We start from the raw sequence: 23,094 nt of genomic DNA, 5'->3' as shown, positions 1-23,094 counted from the left end.
TGTATAAGGTTGTCAAAACTTCTTCTTTAATCCATCTGTTGTCTGTATATCGGCTCATCAAATTCCTCGTCCAAGTGGGTCTTTTTACCTCAGAGGAAAACGGAAAAACAGGTGAAAGAAACGGACCGTAGAAATCGCATTACAATTTCCTCACTCCTTAAACTCATCACCCTGGTACTTCGTTTGCACTTCGTTAAAGCCTGACCGCATCTAAATATCAAGCCAATCGTTATGATAACACCTAAGATACATAGGAGAAACTTCCCTACATCCATTATAACTCCTTGAGCCCATTCTCCTAAACCGGAGAACCAATTTCGCGGGTTCAACCATGACACCCAACTAGTCAGCTCATTACTCACAGCAGCAAGGGTGAGATTGTGTCTCCTGCGAAATTCCCACTTCAATTGGAGAATATCGTCCATCTTTTGGTCTATGACCTCGACCGGGTCCTCGGTACTATTCGTTATATATGTGCAGCATTTCACGCCGTACTGCGTTGCCAGTGTGACACAATATCCACCTGTTACTGCTGTGAGATAATTGAGAATCATTCTATGCTGAACTAGTTCTGTTTTATAAGCTTGAAGTTCTCTTCCAGTATACCTAAACGTGTCATCATACATTTCTGTGATATTGTCTAACAAATTTGCGAGCGCAGATATGTATTTATAATTCAACACTCCTCTGGCGGTGCGAGTGAGGTCTAACGCAAGTAGAAACTGAATCCCGGTGGATTCATGGATCATGTCAGAGGCCGGGTGCTCTGTTCTTTCTATCAGGTGCCGTTTAACTACGTGCTCGTAATGGGTGTGAGTATAAGGAGTTTGGGCAACACGGTGTATGTCTTTCATTTTGGCATGTGATACAGTCATTACCTCAGGCAATACTTTTCCAATATAACACAATCCTTCAGAGTTTGGGGCAAGCCACTTATACGCCTTCCTCCCGCATATGAAATATGCATCATCGGGGAGAACATATGGGACGGAGTAGGACATAACCATATTACACATTTTCCATGTGAAATCTCCTAACCCTAATTCTCCCATCTGTCTAGTACACGTATCAGCTTGTACGATATGTGCACAGTATCCTGGTGATACCTCTCCAACTCTCGTAATCCTACTTCCTAGGGTATACCTATACCGGAAAGATTTTCCTCTACTGGCTATGTGGCGTATAAGCTCTGTATCTGTCGGCATTCTATCTGCTCTATATGAAAAGGTCATGGTTTGGTTACTCCATGACACTTCCCAATTTCCCGGCTTTCGGGGATTGGAAATGTTAAAACATATGAGGGATCTATCCACATGATATTGGTGGAGCTTCAAACTAGGAGGACTGGAGATATTAAACCTCCTGTCCACCGGTCTCCCACCACTTAGCTCAAGTACCTCCCCTATCGTTAAAGGAAATGGTACTAGTCCTGATTTGCTATGACCTTGAGGTACTTGAGAGCATACCCAACAATCTGTTTGATTTAACACGCTACCCACTAAGGAGTGATAGTCACTCAAGGGATGCCGGTCCATGTGGATATTAAAACTGGATTGGCATTTCTTAATGCACCCATCCTCGACTACGTTGTCACAGAGCCTACAGATACAGTTTTCTTCAGCTAACAATCCTTCACAATTCCTTCTATTGTCAATGCTATCGGATCGTTTTCTGATACTCGCCTTTGCTTGTTGATTATGTTGTTCTCGGAAAACTACGCCTCCATCTCTGTCATCAGAACCCATTCCAGAACCTCTCTCGACCTCCATGGTACTCTCGCCGGAACAGACTGCTCTGGTCAACATCATGGTCAACAGGAAAATCCGGATCACAGTCTCTTGGGGCAAGTCCATCTTATAGGAGGAAACGAAGAAGAATGAGAAGGGGGGGAAAATAATTTGAGGGAGAGGGGATGGGAAGTTGGAGAAAAACAATAAAAGGGAACAGGGAATCGACAACTGCTTTTGATCTTGTGATTTTCAATGCTCAGGTGCCGCCTCAGTCCTCCTGGAACAGACACTCCAGTGATACAACGTCCTCTACCGTCTGTTCCTTATCACGGGACCTCTCTGGATCAGCAACCTTCTTACAATGGGACGAATGAACCCAAGTCTCTCTCTCGGCAACTTTCAATGCTGTAGTGCTAGTCAATAAGACTTGGTATGGTCCTTCCCATCTGTCAATAAGGCAACCTGAGCGTAGAAAATTTCGTATCATTACATACTCCCCAGGTTCAATGTCATGACAATTACTATCTGGTAAATCAGGAATCACCAACTTCAAATTATTATTTTGATTCCTTAGCTGTTTACTCATATTAACCAGGTACTTTACAGTCACTTCATTGTTACACTTCAAATCATCCTGAGGGTTAATCATAACATGCGGTTGTCGACCAAACAAGATTTCAAAAGGGGACAGATTAAGAGGGGACCTGGGAGTGGTTCTGATGCTGTACAGTACAATGGGTAAAGCTTCTGGCCATGTCAATCCTGTTTCTGCCATAACTTTGCTCAAATTATTTTTAATAGTGCTATTCACTCTTTCCACCTTCGCACTCGCCTGTGGACGGTATGGAGTGTGCAGCTTGCTATCAATTCCCATCAACTTACACATTCCTTGAAAGACATCACCTGTAAAATGGGTACCCCTATCACTTTCGATAATTCTAGGGATACCATATCTACATACAAATTCCTGCACAATTTTCTTAGCAGTAAACATAGCGGTATTTGTGGCCGCCGGGAATGCTTCAACCCAATTTGAGAACACATCTATACAAACAAGTACATATTTCAAATTTCGACAAGGGGGTAATTGAATGAAGTCAATCTGTATTGCCTGGAAAGGTCCGCCTGCAGGTGGGATATGAGATGGTTCTGTTGGTATTGCCTTTCCGATATTCTTTCTCAAACAGGTAAGGCATGACATTGCTCTCTTACTTGCATGAGATGAAAATCCTGGGGCGCACCAATATGCTCTTACCAACTTGCACATTCCTTCCTTGCCCAGATGAGTCAGCCCGTGAGCTGCCTCAGCTAAACATGGAAGATATGCTCTGGGGGCCACCGGTTTACCTTGTCCATCCGTCCAGAGTCCTGAGGACTCCTGGCCATATCCCTTCGCCTTCCAGACTGCCTTTTCCTGTGTGGAACACAAATTTTGCATTTCACACAACTTCTGTGTGTTGATGGTATTAAATACCATCAGTTGTGTGGTGTCTGTCTGTCTGGGGGTACCAGCTGCTAACTTAGCTGCTTCATCTGCTCGGCTGTTACCAAGTGATACTGGGTCCTGGCTATATGTGTGTGCTTTACACTTGATAACAGCCACTCTGTCGGGTTCCTGTATCGCTGTTAGAAGCCTTTTGATGTGAGCTGCATGCGCTACCGGTGTACCAGCTGCCGTCATGAAATTTCTGAGGCGCCATAGGGCTCCGAAATCATGGACTACCCCGAATGCGTATCTAGAGTCGGTGTAGATATTGGCTGATTTGCCCTTAGCCAATTCACATGCTCTGGTTAGGGCGACCAGTTCAGCAACCTGGGCTGAGTGAGGTGGGCCTAGCGGTTCCGCTTCTATGGTGCCTTGGTCATCTACGACTGCGTATCCAGTACACAAGTCTCCCGAGTCTGACTGTCTGTGACAACTACCGTCCGTGTAGAAAGTTAGATCTACATTTTCCAGCGGGTTGTCACTGATGTCAGGCCTTGCGGTAAAATTTTGGGTCAAATATTCCATACAATCATGTGTGTCCTCCTGTGTGTTAAATTCTCCTTCCCCACCACTCTCATCCTCCACCCTTTGTGCCTGTCCAGGCACACCTGGGAGATATGTTGCAGGATTTAATGCACTGCATCTCCTTATGGTGATGTTTACGGGGGCCATTAGTGCCAATTCCCATCTTGTAAACCGCGCTGATGAGACGTGCCTGGTTTGGGCAGAATTTAGCAAGGCTGACATTGCATGTGGTGTATGAATTGTGAGGTTGTGACCTAGCACTACATCTTCGCTTTTCGTTACTAGCAATGCTATCGCAGCGACGCTTCGCAAGCATGTGGGGAGGGATCGCGCTACCGTGTCTAGCTGAGCGCTGTAGTATGCTACTGGCCTGCTGGCATCACCGTGCTTTTGGGTTAAGACGCCTGCCGCGCAACCAGCACTTTCTGTTCCGTACAGCTCAAAGGGTTTCCCATAGTCTGGCATACCTAATGCTGGTGCCTGCGTTAGGCACTGTTTAAGTCTCTCAAATGCCATCTCGGACTCGTCTGTATGCGAAATCCGATCAGGTTTGTTTGAGGAGACCATCTCCTGCAGAGGTAACGCTAGAATGGAAAACCCTGGGATCCAGTTACGGCAATACCCACACATTCCTAAAAATGTTCTGATCTGTTGCTGGGTTTTTGGCAGAGTCATGTCTCTAATTGCTTGAATTCTATCAGTGGTCAGGTGTCTCAGTCCTTGTGTTAGACAGTGTCCCAAATATTTTACCTTAGTTTGGCATAATTGCAACTTGTCTTTGGAAACCTTGTGTCCTGTGTCTGAAAGATGAAACAGGAGCTGTTTCGTATCCTTCAGGGATGCTTCCAATGAATCAGAACACAGTAGTAGATCATCCACGTACTGTATTAATACTGATCCACTCTCTGGTTGGAAAGACTGTAAACAATCATGCAAAGCCTGGGAAAATATACTTGGACTGTCTATGAAACCTTGTGGTAATCGAGTCCATGTGTATTGGACTCCTCTGTATGTGAATGCAAACAAATATTGGCTGTCAGGGTGCAGAGGTACCGAAAAGAAAGCGGAGCAGAGGTCAATAACAGTGAAAAATTTCGCAGTGGGAGGGATTTGCATAAGGATGACAGCTGGATTTGGCACTACGGGGAACTGACTCTCAACTATTTTGTTGATCCCCCTTAGATCCTGCACTAGCCGGTAACCCCTCCCCCCACTCTTTTTCACAGGGAAGATGGGACTATTGGCAGTGCTGGACGTTCTTACCAGAATACCCTGTTGTAGCAAGCGCTCTATTACGGGATACACTCCTAACTCCACCTCTGGCTTCAGAGGGTACTGTGGGATTTTTGGAGCTATCCTACCATCTTTTACTTGTACAACTACTGGAGCTACGTTTGCCATTAATCCAGTGTCCTGTCCATCTTTAGTCCAAAGTGACTCTGGTATCTGGGATGTCATTTCTTCTACTTTGGATGGAGTCCTATTTGTCATAATGGTATGTGACATTAATTTTGATGGGGAGTCTAACATGTCTCGCACTTCCTGAGCGTGATTCTCAGGTATGTCCAAGAATACACCTTCAGGAGTACAATAAATGACGCACCCCATTTTACACAATAAGTCTCTTCCCAGGAGATTAGTCGGTGCCGATGCAGCCAGCAAAAAGGAATGCTTGGTATGTAAAGGCCCTACTGTAATCTCGGCTGGTTTGCTAACAGGGTAGTGCTGGACTACTCCCGTTACCCCTATGGCTGGAATTGTCTTACCAGTGGTTCTCATGCCCACTGTCGAATTTATCACTGATTTGGCCGCCCCTGTGTCTACAAGAAAGTTTAATGATTTACCAGCTACATTGATTGCAATTTCAGGTTCACTCCCAAGGCTTGCAATCAATTTTACTGGCTGCAGATTACAGGTATGGCTACACCCCTATTGGGTATGGTGACCTCCCTGAATCCCGCTGGCAGCAACTACTTGTGAAGGGGTTAAATGGGAACTGCCAGGAGTTTGCCAGTCTCTGTTCGGGGGGTATCTTTTTGTTTCTCCTGCATGTGGCTCATAACTCCGTCTCTGCGGACCTTGCTCCCAATGTCGTGTGTCGTGTCGTTGTCTAGGGGGTTGGTAAGATCTTTGCGAATTTTTCGCTCTACAGTCTCGTGCTATGTGTCCCTGTTTATGACAAAAATAACATGTTACCACATTTGACTTACCCACAGGGTTTGGTGATATAAACACAGGCTGTTTTGTGGTCAGGGCCTGTATACTTACTGACATTAACTTATCACCTTGCGACTCCCTGTGTCTGGTGATATTCCGGTCGTGATCAATAGCAGCCTCTCTCAAAGTAGCCACTGACAGACCTCGCCAACATGGTTGCGTGGTCTGTACCCTTGTCTTTAATGCTTCTTTTAAACCATCCATTAGCACAGATACTGCTACTTCTTGATGGTTTGCATTGGTCCTAATGTCCTCTATGCCAGTGTACTTTGCCATTTCTAATAATGCCCGGTGAAAATAATCAGCAGCTGTTTCTGTCTCTTTTTGTTTAATGGAAAAAATTCTATTCCATTTGGCTACAGCTGGGAAATACTCCTTTAACTGTAAATTTATTCTTTTTACGTTATCTTTGTTGTACACATCTGTAAGAGGTACATCCAGATCCAATCCACAGTCAGCTAAAAATTGAGCTGAGTCGACATTGGAGGGTAAACATGCCCTCAGCAATATCTGCCAGTCTTTGTTATTGGGCTCTAAAGTGTTTCCTAGGTCTCTGATGTATTTTTGGCTAGCAACTAAGTATTTTCTGGGGTCAGGGAATTCAGACACTATGGTCCTTAATTCCATTCTGGAAAATGGGATATACATGGCAATGTTCCTGATAGGAGTGACTCCTGATGTGTCAGTTTTCCCATTTGGAACAGCTATTACCCTAACAGGATTAAGTCTACTAACATCATTCTGTGTAGATTCTACAGCCTGTGGTGAAATGGTTTCAGCATAGTGTAAGGTGCCGTACTTACCCGTTGATACGACCTCACCTGTCCCTCCGCTAGGGGGCTTTGTTACTAATCTTATGGGTTGGGCCGTGCCTACTGTCGTTTCTGATATAGTGGCTGCTAGAGAGAGCGCCGATATTGTTGCCGATTCGTCCTCTTGATCACACTCCTGGGGAAAGTTCAAAACAGGGTACAACTTGCACGGGTTAATGCTTGCATTGGTTAACTTATTAACATTATCCTTAACATTTATACAGTTGCTAAGTGCCTGTTTGTTACCCCCTAATGCGTCATTCTCCGCAACCAATTTCTCTCCTGATATGTATGGTGGCGGCGGGGCCGTGGCTATCAGTTTCCTGATAGGGCCAGATCCCGCCGCCAGAGCCAATCCTCTCTGTATTTCACCCTCCTGTTGCCATAGCTGCAAATAATCATAATGTTGGATTCGTCTCTTTGTTGATTTAATGAGACATATCCTCCTCCTTAAATTCATTAACACTTCTGGGCTGAAGCTACCTACTCTTGGGAATTTCTCCCCGTCATGTACTGTCATTCTCTCCCATTCATCACATAAAATTTCTGTATGTAAACCATATTTTTCACACATTACATACCTTGCCGACCCGACTGGTCGGTTTACTGAATCAACCCGAACCGAGGTTGATCGCCCCCTTCCTGAACAACTGGCCCCCATAATTTGCAGGTGTTGCTTGCTCTACCTCTGACCTTTATCTCAGGGTCTTCAGCGAACCCTTACAAAAAACCAAAATATTAAAAGATAGGTTGACGGTGAAGTTTACCGAGCACCTCACTCACTCGCCCACGCCGACCAATACGCCCACACACTGATATAGCGCTGGCGTACTCGACCCAGGGCCCCTATGAACCTCTATTTACTGGAACATGCGAGAGATATCCGAAGAACACTTACTCTTTCCAGTAACTATTGGTTGTTGGACAATTCCTGAGTGACCAGCGAACTTCCCTTCAGAAAATAAAAAATTACACAAATAACGTCAGAATGTACAAATAGTTTTATGACCGGGTTTGTACACAAATGGTACTGGTCAGACTAACTTAATGCACACAATTACGTGCGGTACAATCGTTCAGCACATAAGCAACTAATCTTATGTACGGAGCGACCAGTGGAATCGACATTCAGCAGCTGCGAATTCCTTCAGCCTGAGCTTTTTATGGCCTATATGGGTGTCGCACCAACCCTTCTTGGTGTTGTGCCTTGTCTCTATAGCGGACTTCCTTGTCTGCTGTACTTGGACCTCCTGGTCTGTTATGCGACCTCCTGGTCTGACCTCCTGGTCTGTTACAGTATGACCTCCTGGTCTGCTACACTCTAATGCTCAAATTTTATGTTTAACCAGAGATGCCTCCCTAGCCACCACGTATGTCACTTACACGTATGTACTTCACGAGAACTCGATGATTTCTGTGGTTCAATCCCCAAAATTGTAAAAACAAACACTCACTCACCACATACACACTTTTGTTTCTATTTCTATTTCTGCGCAGAAATTTTTCTTTAGACCAGATGTGTTGTAAATTTGGAGAAGGATCTGTTAATTTAAATTTCGGATTTAAAATAGATTTGCGCTATTTATCGCCTGTTGCGCTATTTATCGCTTGTTGCGCTATTTATCGCCTGTTGCGATATTTATCGCTTATTGCGCTATTTATCGCTTATTGTGCTATTTAAAAATCAACACTATCGTGTGATTTGAGTTACGTGGGCGTACCCAGACGCTCCGTTGCATAATTTACGCTGCGTGCGTCGGCCTTTGCGTACGCGAGTCTCAGCCTTTTGTTAGAGACACGTGTATACAAAACCAATGTCCACCGTAACACAACTAACACGTTTTATCAATGTAGATGATCCTCAGTCGTCTACCGTGCAACACACCAATCTCTCCTTTTACCTTTAGGTAGAGCTGCGTGTGTGCTTTACACTTTATCCCTTAACGCATTACTTTTACACTTTAACTATGAAATAGCGACAAATCTCTCTTAGCACGTTTTATCAATTATAAAATGGCAAACAGGAGAGTGATATATGAAAATACACGAATGAAAAAGAAATGCAGATATGCGTGTGTGCGTACGCAAGATAGAAATAAACAGTTTTAAAAGACACTAGTGTGTTGTTCTTACCTCCGGTTCCCGGATTCCTTCAGCACCCTTTACTAAGCGAAACAGACGCTTATCCCGTCAGCACTGCGAAGAATATGATCTCCCGCCCTTTGCTGATGGATAATGTCTGCTGAAATTACCTAGCAGAGATATGTGAAGGACAGGACGAGCCGCCAATTGATAAAGCTAAATATTTATCTTATTTAAAACCCTTTGTGAGGTCTAAGAACACTGTACGCTATTTGCGTATGGAGTACCGTAAGGGTACGCTCGTTGCGTAACAATCGCTTAGCCGTGGTCGAGACGCTCAAGCGTCACGTTCGCTCACGGCCAAGAGATCACAGGCAGGCACGCTATTGGCTGCTGACTAACGTAATGGTTCGCTATAGCGTAACGGACGCTGTATCGGGAGCGGGCTGCTCAAGCGATACAGACGCTCACGAGAATACGCTGTTGGTATCGGGCACACTTATAGGTGAGTGACTACCGTAATGCTACGCTATCAGCGTAGCGGACGCTCGAGACCACGAGGAGATCACGAGCGGCGCCGACGCTCACAATGTTAAACCTTTATGTCTAAACCACAAACAATGTAATTTGCTGTAAAACCTTAGTGTAGAGATAGGGTGTAAATGCAACACTGTATAACCTTATTAACTCAAAAGCTGTTCGAGCGTCACCGACGCTCTGAGAATACTTAACACTATAAGAAATACACAAATACCGTGCTTAGGGTCCAACGCCTAATATATATATTATGAATGTTATACTTGCAAAAGAATTAATACAATACAAGTCATACACTACAATATAACATAGACTAACTAACCAGGTAACTACACAGTAAATACAATACAAGTACGTTTAAGAGAAAATGAGAGAAAGAGAAGAGAGAGAGAGAAAGATATGGCCCATAATAACAAGAAAAGACAATATGATTACGGAGAAAACTTACGCACAAAGGAAACGATCGCATGCGCCTCTGGACATCCAGCTCCCGATTTTCAGCAATGATAACCGATGAAGAGTGAGTGCTGGATGTGATCGGCCTGTCTATTTATGCCCCACACACAATACAATTCAATGGTCCCTACAATCTCATTGTTCATTGGACACAGGAATTCGTCTTCGCATTATAACAAAAGGTCATAGGTTGATTCATACAGGTGGGCTGTGACTATTTCCAACAGCTCAGGTGGGAGGGAAACTGGGTTTCCCGCCGCATGGATAAGTAAGTGCAAATACAGTAAATGTTCATAAACTTCTTATGTCCATAACTATTCGCACGAGCGATTGATCCGCTTCAAACCAACACCGGAATATTGCTAATTAAATACTCTTCCGATGGATACTAAACACCACTGTATTACTCCTGTCTGACCCTTCATATCAAACAATGAGGGATCTCTCTGTCCAGGAACATACTACATTAACTAAACTTTCAGAATCTATCAAAGGGACCATAATTTACAAAATGCATTATATGGTGAAAATATGTAACGAAAGAGTCGCCTGCTAGACGCACACAATCTCTACCGTAAATGCGCATACCGTGCGCCTGCGGGTGCCCGCAACAGCGAGTATGCGCACGCACGGGAGAGCGCACGCATGCGCAGCAGGGACACATATGAGGTGCAAATATGGCAGTGTGCATCGTGATATTTTTCTGACTTTGACAGCTTACATGATTCTCCGCCCAGCGAAGAATTCTGGTGGCTTCCGCCATCGCCACTCTGCTCCTTGTGCCGCCTTGGCGGTTTACATGAACTAGTGCGGTGACGTTGTCTGACTGGATCAGAACTGGTTGGTCGCGAAGTAAGGTCTCCGCTTGACATAGGGCGTTGTATATGGCCCTTAGCTCCAGGATGTTGATGTGAAGACAAGTCTCCTGACTTGACCAAAGACCTTGGAAATTTCTTCCCTGTGTGGCTGCTCCCCAACCTCGGAGGCTCGCGTTCGTGGTCACCAGGATCCAGTCCTGAATGCCGAACCTGCGGCCCTCTAGAAGGTGAGCACTCTGCAGCCACCACAGGAGAGATACCCTGGCCCTGGGGGACAGGGTGATCAACTGATGAATCTGTAGATGTGACCCGGACCACTTGTCCAGTAGGTCCCATTGCAAGATCCTCGCATGGAACCTGCCGAAGGGAATGGCCTCGTATGATGCCACCATCATTCCCAGGACTCGAGTGCAGTGATGCACTGACACCTGTTTTGGTTTCAATAGGTTCCTGACCAGAGTCATGAGTTCCTGGGCCTTTTCTATCGGAAGATAAACCCTTTTCTGGTCCGTATCCAGAATAATGCCCAAGCAAAGTCAGACGAGTCGTAGGAACCAACTGCGACTTCGGGATATTGAGAATCCAGCCGTGTTGCTGTAACACCTTCAGTTAAAGTTATACGCTGTTCAGCAACTGCTCTCTTGATCTCGCTTTTATGAGGAGATCGTTCAAGTACGGGATAATTGTGACACCTTGCTTTCGCAGGAGCACCATAATTTCCGTCATTACCTTGGTGAAAATTCTCGGAGAAAATTCTGGAGAGACCAAACGGCAACGTCTGAAATTGGTAATGACAATACTGTACCGCAAATCTTAGGTACGCCTGATGAGGTGGATAAATGAGTACATGAAGGTATGCATCCTTTATGTCCAGAGATATCATAAAATCCCCCCCTTCTAGGCTGGCGATGACCGCTCTTAGCGATTCCATCTTGAACTTGAACCTTTTCAAGTATAGGTTCAGGGATTTTAAATTTAATATGGGTCTGACCAAACCGTCCGGTTTTGGGACTACAAACAGGGTCGAATAATTTCCATTTCCTTGTTGAAGCAGGGGAACCTTGACCACCACCTGTTGAAGATACAATTTGTGAATTGCATTTAACACTATCTCCCTTTCCTGGGGAGAAGATGGTAGGGCCGATTTGAAAAACCGGCGAGGAGGCACCTCTTCGAATTTCAGCTTGTAACCCTGAGAAACAATTTCTATTGCCTAGGGATCCACCTGCGAATGAACCCAGATGTGGCTGAAAACTCGAAGACGTGCCCCCAACTGGGCGGACTCCTTTAGCGGAGCCCCAGCGTCATGCAGTGGATTTTGTAGAGGCCGGGGAGGACTTCTGTTCCTGGGAACTAGCTGTGTTGTGCAGCTTCTTCCCTCTGCCCTTACCTCTGGCAAGAAAGGACACACCTCGTACTTTCTTGTTTCTCTGTGATCGAAAGGACTGCATTTGATAATGTGGTGCTTTCTTAGGCTGTGAGGGAATATAAGGCAAAAAATTTGATTTACCAGCTGTAGCTGTGGAGACTAGGTCCGAGAGACCTTCCCCAAACAATTCCTCACCCCTGTAAGGTAAAACCTCCATATACCTTTTTGAGTCGGCATCACCTGTCCATTGCCGGGTCCATAGGACTCGTCTAGCAGAAATTGACATAGCGTTTATTCTAGAACCCAGTAGACTAATGTCACTTTGAGCATCTCTTATATATAGGACAGCATCTTTTATATGCCCTATGGTCAATAACATAGCATCCTTATCTAGGGTCTCAATCTCTGCTGATAAGGTATCTGTCCATGCTGCCACCGCGCTACAACCCCGGCCGACGCAATTGCCGGTCTGAGTAAGGTACCAGAATGTGTGTAAATGGACTTTAGGGTAACCTCCTGCTTGCGGTCAGCATGGTCCCTGATGGTAGCCGTATCCTGGGATGGCAGCGCTACCTTTTTGGATAAGCGTGTCAATGCTTTATCCACCCTAGGGGAGGATTCCCACCATATCCTGTCCATTGGCGGGAAAGGATACGCCATAAGAATCCTTTTGGGAATCTGCAGCTTTTTGTCTGGAGATTCCCAAGCTTTTTCACATAATTCGTTCAACTCATGTGAGGGGGGAAAGGTTATCTCAGGTTTCTTTCCCTTATAGATGTGTACCCTCGTGTCAGGGACAGGGGACTCTGTGATGTGCAAAACATCTTTTATTGCAATAATCATATATCGAATACATTTAGCCAATTTTGGCTGTAACTTTGCATCATCGTAGTCGACACTGGAGTCAGAATCCGTGTCGGTATCTGTGTCAACTATTTGGGATAGTGGGCGCTTTTGAGACCCCGAAGGTCCCTGCGACATAGGGACAGGCATGGGTTGACTCCCTGACTGTTCCCTAGCTTCAGCTTTGTCTAATCTCTTGTGTAATAAGTTTACATTAGCACTTAAAACATTTCACATATCCATTCAGTCAGGTGTCGGCGTTGTCGATGGAGACACCACATTAATTTGCTCCTGCTCCTCTCTAGGAGAGCCTTCTACCTCAGACATGTCGACACACGTGTACCGACACACCATACACTCAGGGAATCCTCTTATCTGAGGACAGTTCCCCAACAAGGCCCTTTGGAGAGACAGAGAGAGAGAGTATGCCAGCACACACCCCAGCGCTATATGACCCAGGAAAAAAACACAATAATTTTATGTTTACCCAGTAGCGCTGTATTTCCATATATATATGCGCCTAATTATGTGCCCCCCTCTTCTTTAAGACCCTCTTTCTACCGTGGTATAAGCAGGGGAGAGTCCGTGGAGCTTCCCCTCAGCGGTGCTGTGGAGAAAATGGTGCTGGTGAGTGCTGAGGGAGAAGCCCCACCCCCTCAGCGACGGGCTTCTGTCCCGCTCAAATATAGTAAAAAAATGGCGGGGGCTCTTATATATATATATACAGTGCCTAGCTGCATATATATTTATTTTGCCAAAGAGAGGTCTATATTGCTGCCCAGGGCGTCCCCCCTGAGCCCTTCACCCTTACACTGACTGCCGTGTGTGAGGTGTATGGGAGCAATGGAGCACAGCTTTACTGCTGTGCGTTACCTCAGTGAAGATCATGAAGTCTTCCGCCGCCTCTGAAGTCTTCTTTTCTTCTCATACTCACCCGGCTTCTATCTTCCGGCTCTGCGAGGGGGACGGCGGCGCGGCTCTGGGACGGACGGCGAGGGTGAGACCTGCGTACCGATCCCTCTGGAGCTAATGCTGTACAGTAGCCTAAGAAGCAGAGCCTATCAACTCACAGAAGTAGGTGTGCATCTCTCCCCTCCGCCCCTCGATGCAGGGAGTCTGTTGCCAGCAGGCTCCCTGAAAATAAAAAAATCTAACAAATATACTTTCTGTCAGGAAACTCAGGAGAGCTCCCTGAAAAGCACCCAGTCTCCTCTGGGCACAGTAGTAAACTGAGGTCTGGAGGAGGGGCATAGAGGGAGGAGCCAGTGCACACCCAGATCTAAAGTCTTTCTTTAAGTGCCCATGTCTCCTGCGGAGCCCGTCTATCCCCCATGGTCCTTACGGAGTCCCCAGCATCCTCTAGGACGTAAGAGAAAAATTATGCTGGCAGAAAAATCCAATTGAGTGATTAAACAGCTCCAGAGCTGCTCTGTAAGGCAAGTAAAAGGGTGTGGGCCCTGCAGCACTACCTGTAGTTTGCATTGTGCATTGGAAGCCTAGTTTGCTGTCTGTTTCCACTTCTTTTTTCTTGAGCCCCTCCCGTCTATACCCTTGTGCACTATCCTGACTTCTCCTCCCGTCTGCTTACTTTGTGCCTTCCAATGCACAATGCAAACTACAGGTAGTGCTGCAGGGCCCACACCCTTTTACTTGCCTTACAGAGCAGCTCTTGAGCTGTTACAGTGCCCAGCTGCTGCAAGAAATCAGCGTGAATGCTTCAGGGGCTGGGGCATGGCCAACATGAGCCCCACACCGAAGGAGGGTGGGGGTGTTTAATGCGAACTAGGGGTCTCGCACAATGCGAACTACAGGTAGTGCTGCAGGGCCCACACCCTTTTACTTGCCTTACAGAGCAGCTCTGGAGCTGTTACAGTGCCCAGCTGCTGCAAGAAATCAGCTTGAATGCTTCAGGGGCTGGGGCATAGCCAACATGAGCCCCACACCGACGGAGGGTGGAGGTGTTTAATGCAAACTAGGGGTCATCCAAGTGCCGCAAAAGGCCGCCATGCCCTGCACGCCCCTTTTCTCTTTTCATATGCAGACGAGGGTTGAAGCCAACTTTGACCCACTGCTTGGATGACATCGCCATATGCAAATCCATCTGCTGCAGGCCTTCCCCCAGGAATGCTTGCACTAGTTGTTGCATTTGGTTTGTTGTTTGGGGGTGCTTCAGTATTAGGCAGCCTTCTGCCCTCCCATGTTCATCTGAAAATATGTGTTCTCCCTGCAGTTGTTGTCCCCAGATGAGAGTTCCCTTGTGCTGCCTCAGTTGAATCTCCTTTACTTGACAGAGATGTGCCTGAGCAGCGGCCCTCCCCAGCCCTATCCCAAATCATACTTATTTTGCATAGGAGATACCATGGTCATGAAGACTGTTCTCCCAGGGTGCGGTTCATTCATTGCATTCTGGGTATGCTGACCCCTGTGATTTCCCCAAATGTGGGAAACTCGACTGCATTATTTAATGCGAACTAGGGGTCATCCAAGCACCGCAAAAGGCCGCCATGCCCTGCATACCCCTTTTCTCTTTTCATAAGCAGACGAGGTTTGAAGCCAACTTTGACCCACTGCTTGGATGACATCACTTGCTGCCTTTCCAATGAAGCAAGTTTAATTTAATAATAGGTGAAAAACCATCCCTACAAAGGTGTTAATCAGATACTTGGCTTTGTGGACACTTTTCAGAGCACAAATTTGTTAGCATAAAAATAAAGCCAGAAAATGAAGAGCTGTTTAATCACTCAATTGGATTTTTCTGCCAGCATATTTCTTTTTCTCTGCAACCCACTGCTAAATTGTGCTTCGTGGCTGTTTTTTTTATAAAATCACTTAATCAAATCTAACTCTGATTACATCAGAGAAGGCCAGGTACCCTACACCATAAGAGGTGGTTTGAAATTTTTACTTGTCTACTTAAAGATCACCAAAATCTGATAACGAGGTCAATTACGTCCCTAGGTGGGATTGAACCACCAACCTTTTGGTTAACAACTGAACACGCTAACTGTTTGCGCCTCAGAGACACTTTGCAAAAGTACATACTGACAAAGGTTAATAAGCATTCATCTAGAACGTTTCCTAGAAAAACTTTAAAAAGTCAATAATCTGGAGAGTTTTTGTAAGATGTTCCTTCCATCAACCAATGAAGAAACACATTGGTACTTTCCCATGATGAGTGAGTGCTTCAGGATCTCTTGCACTTACATGTGCAGCAAAGGACTACAATGGAAGCATGCTGGGCCTATAACCCAGAGGTAGGCAGATTGCAACTGTCCTCTGCTATATGCATTTTTTTTGTTAATTAAAGTAATCCAAAACAGGGATTGATATTTTGGCTCTTTTATTTTTACTTAAAGTACAATAACTTTTACTGTTTTAATTTGTTTTAATAGTATATTGACAGTATTGTTTTCTTTCAAAAATCCACTTAATTTTCTTTACCCTATTATCAAAATGGTAATTGACAAAAACAAACTACATTTTCACCAGAAGAGCAATACAAAATGTACAAGTGATATATTAAAATCATCTTTTCAGCTTGAATTTCAATGATGCATTGAGGTAACGATTTTGTGAGAAACATCTTCACCCTTAAATAAAGATTTTCTTAATTCCCTACCTGTGTGCTAATTAGATATCACCTTGTTTTCACATTAAACAGACTTTCACATGAGAAAGCAGCAAGGATGCAGTGGCGTTAATGTTTCCTGGTGTCAACCTGTATTATTTCAGTAGACATTGAAATGAGGATGCATCTTGCTGCCTTTCCAATGAAGCAAGTTTAATTTAGTAATAGGTTAAAAACCATCCCTACAAAGGTGTTAATCAGAGACTTGGCTTTGTGGACACTTTTCAGAGAACAAATTTGTTAGCATAAAAATAAAGCCAGAAAATGAAGAGCTGTTTAATCACTCAATTGGATTTTTCTGCCAGCATTTTTCTTTTTCTCTGCAACCCACTGCTAAATTGTGCTTCCTAGCTGTTTTTTTTATAAAATCACTTAATCAAATCTAACTCTGATTACATCAGAGAAGGCCAGGTACCCTACACCATAAGAGGGGGTTTGAAATTTTGACTTGTCTACTTAAAGATCACCGAAATCTGATAACAAGGTCAATTAGGTCCCTGGGTGGGAATGAACCACCAACCTTTTGGTTAATAGCCTTATACACTAACTGATTGCGCCACAGCGACACTTTTCAAAAGTACATACTGACAAAGGCTAATAAGCATTCATCTAGAACGTTTCCTAGAAACATTTTAAAAAGTCAATAATGTGGAGAGTTTTTGTAAGATGTTTCTTCCATCAACCAATGAAGAAACACATTGGTACTTTCCTATGATGAGTGAGTGCTTCAGGATCTCTTGCACTTACATGTGCAGCAGAGTACTGTAATGGAAGCATGCTGGGTCCATAACCCAGAGGTAGGCAGATTGAAACTATCCTCTGCTATATGCATTGTTTTTATTAATTAAAGTAATCCAAAACTGGGATTGATATTTTTGCTCTTTTATTTTTACTTAAAGTACAATAACTTTTACCATTTTAATTTGTTTTAATAGTATATTGACAGTATTGTTTTCTTTCAAAAATCCAATTAATTTTCTTTACCCGATTATTAAAATGGTAATTGACAAAAACAATCTACATTGTCACCAGAAGAGCAGTACAAAATGTACAAGTGATATATTAAAATCATCTTTCCAGCTTGAATTTCAATGATGCCTTGGTGCAACAATTTTGTGAGAAACATCTTCACCCATAAAGAAAGATTTTCTTAATTCCTTACCTGTGTGCTGATTAGATATCACCTTGTTTTCACATTAAACAGACTTCCCCATGAGGAAGCAGCAAGGATGCAGTGACGTTTATGTTTCCTGGTGTCAACCTGTATTATTTCAGTAGACATTGAAATGAGGATGCATCTTGCTGCCTTTCCAATGAAGCAAGTTTAATTCAGTAATAGGTGAAAAACCATTCCTACAAAGGTGTTAATCAGAGACTTGGCTTTGTGGACACTTTTCAGAGAGCAAATTTGTTAGCATAAACATAAAATCAGAAAATGAAGAGCTGTTTAATCACTCAATTGGACTTTTCTGCCAGCATAATTTTTTTTCTCTGCAACCCACTGCTAAATTGTGCTTCCTAGCTGTTTTTTATAAAATCACTTAATCAAATCTAATTCTGATTACATCAGAGAAGGCCGGGTACCCTACACCATAAGAGGGGGTTTGAAATTTTGACTTGTCTACTTAAAGATCACCAAAATCTGATAACAAGGTCTATTACGTCCCTGGGTGGGATTGAATCACCAACCTTTAGGTTAATAGCCATACACACTAACTGATTGCGCCACAGCGACACTTTGCAAAAGTACATACTGACAAAGGCTAATAAGCATTCATCTAGAACGTTTCCTAGAAAAACTTTAAAAAGTCAATAATCTGGAGAATTTTTGTAAGAAACACATTGGTACATTCCCATGATGAGTGAGTGCTTCAGGATCTCTTGCACTTACATGGGCTATTAACCAAAAGGTTCCCACCCAGTGATGTAATTGACCTTGTGATCAGATTTTGGTGATCTTTAAGTAGACAAGTCAAAATTTCAAACCCCCTCTTATGGTGTAGGGTACCTGGCCTTCTCTGACGTAATCAGAGTTAGATTTAATTAAGGTGCACAAGGGCATAGAAGGGAGCGGTTTAAGAAAAGAGAAGTGGAAACAGACAGCAAACTAGGCTGGAGAGAGACCTGAGACAAAGAGATCTGAATTATACGAGAGCCGACCAGGGGAAACACAAATTATGCAGTCAAGTTTCCCACATTTGGGGAAATCGCAGGAGCAGCACACCCAGAGTGCAATGGGTGAGCCTTTCCCTGGGAGAAGCACCTTCCTGATCATAGTATCTCACCTGGCAGGTAAGTAGGAGTTGGGCTAGTGCTGGGGAGGGTCGCTGCTCGGGTACCCCCCTGTCAAGTGAAGGAGATCCAACTGAGGCAGCACAAGGGAACTCTCGAAAGAAGAACAAGGCTAGAGGAAGATCTGAGACAAAGAAATCTGACTTTTACCAGAGCTGACCAGAGGAAAGCACAAACACAGTACCCCACTACCACCAGGAAACATTAACGCCACTGCATCCTTGCTGCTTTCTCATGTGGAAGTCTATTTAATGTGAAAACAAGGTGATATCTAATTAGCACACAGAAAAGAAAATTAAGTGAATTTTTGAAAGAAAACAATACTGTCAATATACTATTAAAACAAATTAAAATGGTAAAAGTTATTGTACTTTAAGTAAAAATAAAAGAGCAAAAATATCAATCCCAGTTTTGGATTACTTTAATTAACAAAAAAAATGCATATAGCAGAGGATAGTTTCAATCTTTCTACCTCTGGGTTATGGGCCCAGCATGCTTCCATTGCAGTACTCTGCTGCACATGTAAGTGCAAGAGATCCTGAAGCACTCACTCATCATGGGAAAGTACCAATGTGTTTCTTCATTGGTTGATGGCAGAAACATCTTACAAAAACACTCCAGATTATTGACTTTTTAAAGTTTTTCTAGGAAACGTTCTAGATGATTGTTTATTAGCCTTTGTCAGTATGTAATTTTGCAAAGTGTCGCTGTGGCGCAATCAGTTAGTGTGTATGGCTATTAACCAAAAGGTTGGTGGTTCAATCCCACCCAGGGATGTAATTGACTTTGTTATCAGATTTTGGTGATCTTTAAGTAGACAAGTCAAAATTTCAAACCCCCTGTTATGGTGTTAGGTATTTAGACTTCTCTGATGTAATCAGAGTTAGATTTGATTCAGTGATTTTATAAAAACAGCTAGGAAGCACAATTTAGCAGTGGGTTGCAGAGAAAAAGAAATATGCTGGCAAAAAAATCCAATTGAGTGATTAAACAGCTCTTGGATGGTTTTTCACCTATTACTAAATTAAACTTGCTTCATTGGAAAGGCAGCAAGATGCATCCTCATTTCAATATCTACTGAAATAATACAGGTTGACACCAGGAAACATTAACGCCACTGCATCCTTGCTGCTTTCTCATGTGGAAGTCTGTTTAATGTGAAAACAAGGTGATATCTAATTAGCACACAGGTAAGGAATTAAGAAAATCTTTATTAAAGGGTGAAGATGTTTCTCACAAAATCGTTGCCCCAATGCATCATTGAAATTCAAGCTGGAAAGATGATTTTAATATATCACTTGTACATTTTGTATTGCTCTTCTGGTGACAATGTAGTTTGTTTTTGTCAATTACCATTTTAATAATTGGGTAAAGAAAATTAATTGGATTTTTGAAAGAAAACAATACTGTCAATATACTATTAAAACAAATTAAAATGGTAAAAGTTATTGTACTTTAAGTAAAAATAAAAGAGCAAAAATATCAATCCCAGTTTTGGATTACTTTAATTAACAAAAAAAAATGCATATAGCAGAGGATAGTTTCAATCTGCCTACCTCTGGGTTATGGTCCCAGCATGCTTCCATTACAGTACTCTGCTGCACATGTAAGTGCAAGAGGTCCTGAAGCACTCACTTATCATGGGAAAGTTCCAATGTGTTTCTTTATTGGTTGATGGAAGAAACATCTTACAAAAACTCTCCACATTATTGACTTTTTAAAATGTTTCTAGGAAACGTTCTAGATGAATGCTTATTAGCATTTGTCAGTATGTACTTTTGCAAAGTGTCGCTGTGGCGCAATCAGTCTGTGTGTATGGTTATTAACTAAAAGGTTGGTGGTTCAATCCCACCCAGGGACGTAATTGACCTTGTTATCAGATTTTGGTGATCTTTAAGTAGACAAGTCAAAATTTCAAACCCCCTGTTATGGTGTAGGGTACCTGGCCTTCTCTGATGTAATCAGAGTTAGATTTGATTCAGTGATTTTATAAAAACAGCTAGGAAGCACAATTTAGCAGTGAGTTGCAGAGAAAAAGAAATATGCTGGCAAAAAAATCCAATTGAGTGATTAAACAGCTCTTCATTTTCTGGCTTTATTTTTATGCTAACAAATTTGTTCTCTGAAAAGTGTCCACAAAGCCAAGTCTCTGATTAACACCTTTGTAGGGATGGTTTTTCACCTATTACTAAATTAAACTTGCTTCATTGGAAAGGCAGCAAGATGCATCCTCATTTCAATGTCTACTGAAATAATACAGGTTGACACCAGGAAACATTAACGCCACTGCATCCTTGCTGCTTTCGCATGTGGAAGTCTGTTTAATGTGAAAACAAGGTGATATCTAATTAGCACACAGGTAAGGAATTAAGAAAATCTTTATTTAAGGGTGAAGATGTTTCTCACAAAATCGTTGCCCCAATGCATCATTGAAATTCAAGCTGGAAAGATGATTTTAATATATCACTTGTACATTTTGTATTGCTCTTCTGGTGACAATGTAGTTTGCTTTTGTCAATTACCATTTTAATAATCGGGTAAAGAAAATTAATTGGATTTTTGAAAGAAAACAATACTGTCAATATACTATTAAAACAAATTAAAATGGTAAAAGTTATTGTACTTTAAGTAAAAATAAAAGAGCAAAAATATCAATCCCAGTTTTGGATTACTTTAATTAACAAAAAAAATGCATATAGCAGAGGATAGTTTCAATCTGCCTACCTCTGGGTTATGGACCCAGCATGCTTCCATTACAGTACTCTGCTGCACATGTAAGTGCAAGAGATCCTGAAGCACTCACTCATCATGGGAAAGTACCAATGTGTTTCTTCATTGGTTGATGGAAGAAACATCTTACAAAAACTCTCCACATTATTGACTTTTTAAAATGTTTCTAGGAATCGTTCTAGATGAATGCTTATTAGTCTTTGTCAGTAAGTACTTTTGCAAAGTGTCGCTGTGGCGCAATCAGTTAGTGTGTGAGGCTATTAACCAAAAGGTTGGTGGTTCAATCCCACCCAGGGACTTAATTGACCTTGTTATCAGATTTTGGTGATCTTTAAGTAGACAAGTCAAAATTTCAAACCCCCTGTTATGGTGTAGGGTACCTGGCCTTCTCTGATGTAATCAGAGTTAGATTTGATTTAGTGATTTTATAAAAACAGCTAGGAAGCACAATTTAGCAGTGAGTTGCAGAGAAAAAGAAATATGCTGGCAAAAAAATCCAATTTAGTGATTAAACAGCTCTTCATTTTCTGGCTTTATTTTTATGCTAACAAATTTGTTCTCTGAAAAGTGTCCACAAAGCCAAGTCTCTGATTAACATCTTTGTAGGGATGGTTTTTCACCTATTACTAAATTAAACTTGCTTCATTGGAAAGGCAGCAAGATGCATCCTCATTTCAATATCTACGGAAATAATACAGGTTGACACCAGGAAACATTAACGCCACTGCATCTTTACTGTTTTCTCATGTGGAAGTCTGTTTAATGTGAAAACAAGGTGATATCTAATTAGCACACAGGTAAGGAATTAAGAAAATCTTTATTTAAGGGTGAAGATGTTTCTCACAAAATCGTTGCCCCAATGCATCATTGAAATTCAAGCTGGAAAGATGATTTTAATATATCACTTGTACATTTTGTATTGCTCTTCTGGTGACAATGTAGTTTGTTTTTGTCAATTACCATTTTAATAATCGGGTAAAGAAAATTAAGTGGATTTTTGAAAGAAAACAATACTGTCAATATACTATTAAAACAAATTAAAATGGTAAAAGTTATTGTACTTTAAGTAAAAATAAAAGAGCAAAAATATCAATCCCAGTTTTGGATTACGTTAATTAACAAAAAAAAAATGCATATAGCAGAGGATAGTTTCAATCTGCCTACCTCTGGGTTATGGACCCAGCATGCTTCCATTACAGTACTCTGCTGCACATGTAAGTGCAAAAGATCCTGAAGCACTCACTCATCATGGGAAAGTACCAATGTGTTTCTTCATTGGTTGATGGAAGAAACATCTTACAAAAACTCTCCACATTATTGACTTTTTAAAATGTTTCTAGGAATCGTTCTAGATGAATGCTTATTAGCCTTTGTCAGTATGTACTTTTGCAAAGTGTCGCTGTGGCGCAATCAGTTAGTGTGTAAGGCTATTAACCAAAAGGTTGGTGGTTCAATCCCACCCAGGGACTTAATTGACCTTGTTATCAGATTTTGGTGATCTTTAAGTAGACAAGTCAAAATTTCAAACCCCCTGTTATGGTGTAGGGTACCTGGCCTTCTCTGATGTAG

General features: G+C 42.7%; 1 non-coding gene and 1 pseudogene across 1 annotated transcript; one reads left to right on the top strand and one right to left on the bottom strand.

The window, feature by feature from the left end:
* The first annotated feature begins 15,209 nt into the window (after nucleotides 1–15,209).
* On the top strand, nucleotides 15,210–15,388 carry LOC135044575 (U1 spliceosomal RNA; annotated as a pseudogene).
* A 3,252-nt stretch (nucleotides 15,389–18,640) lies between these two features.
* On the bottom strand, nucleotides 18,641–18,803 carry LOC135045248 (U1 spliceosomal RNA). The gene has a single exon (XR_010237775.1). It is a non-coding gene; the product is annotated as a U1 spliceosomal RNA (small nuclear RNA).
* Between the last annotated feature and the right edge of the window lie 4,291 nt (nucleotides 18,804–23,094).

This window comes from Pseudophryne corroboree, unplaced genomic scaffold (assembly GCF_028390025.1).
Source record: "Pseudophryne corroboree isolate aPseCor3 unplaced genomic scaffold, aPseCor3.hap2 scaffold_90, whole genome shotgun sequence".
Classification (NCBI taxonomy): Eukaryota; Metazoa; Chordata; class Amphibia; order Anura; family Myobatrachidae; genus Pseudophryne; species Pseudophryne corroboree.
This window is presented reverse-complemented; position numbering and strand designations above follow the sequence as displayed.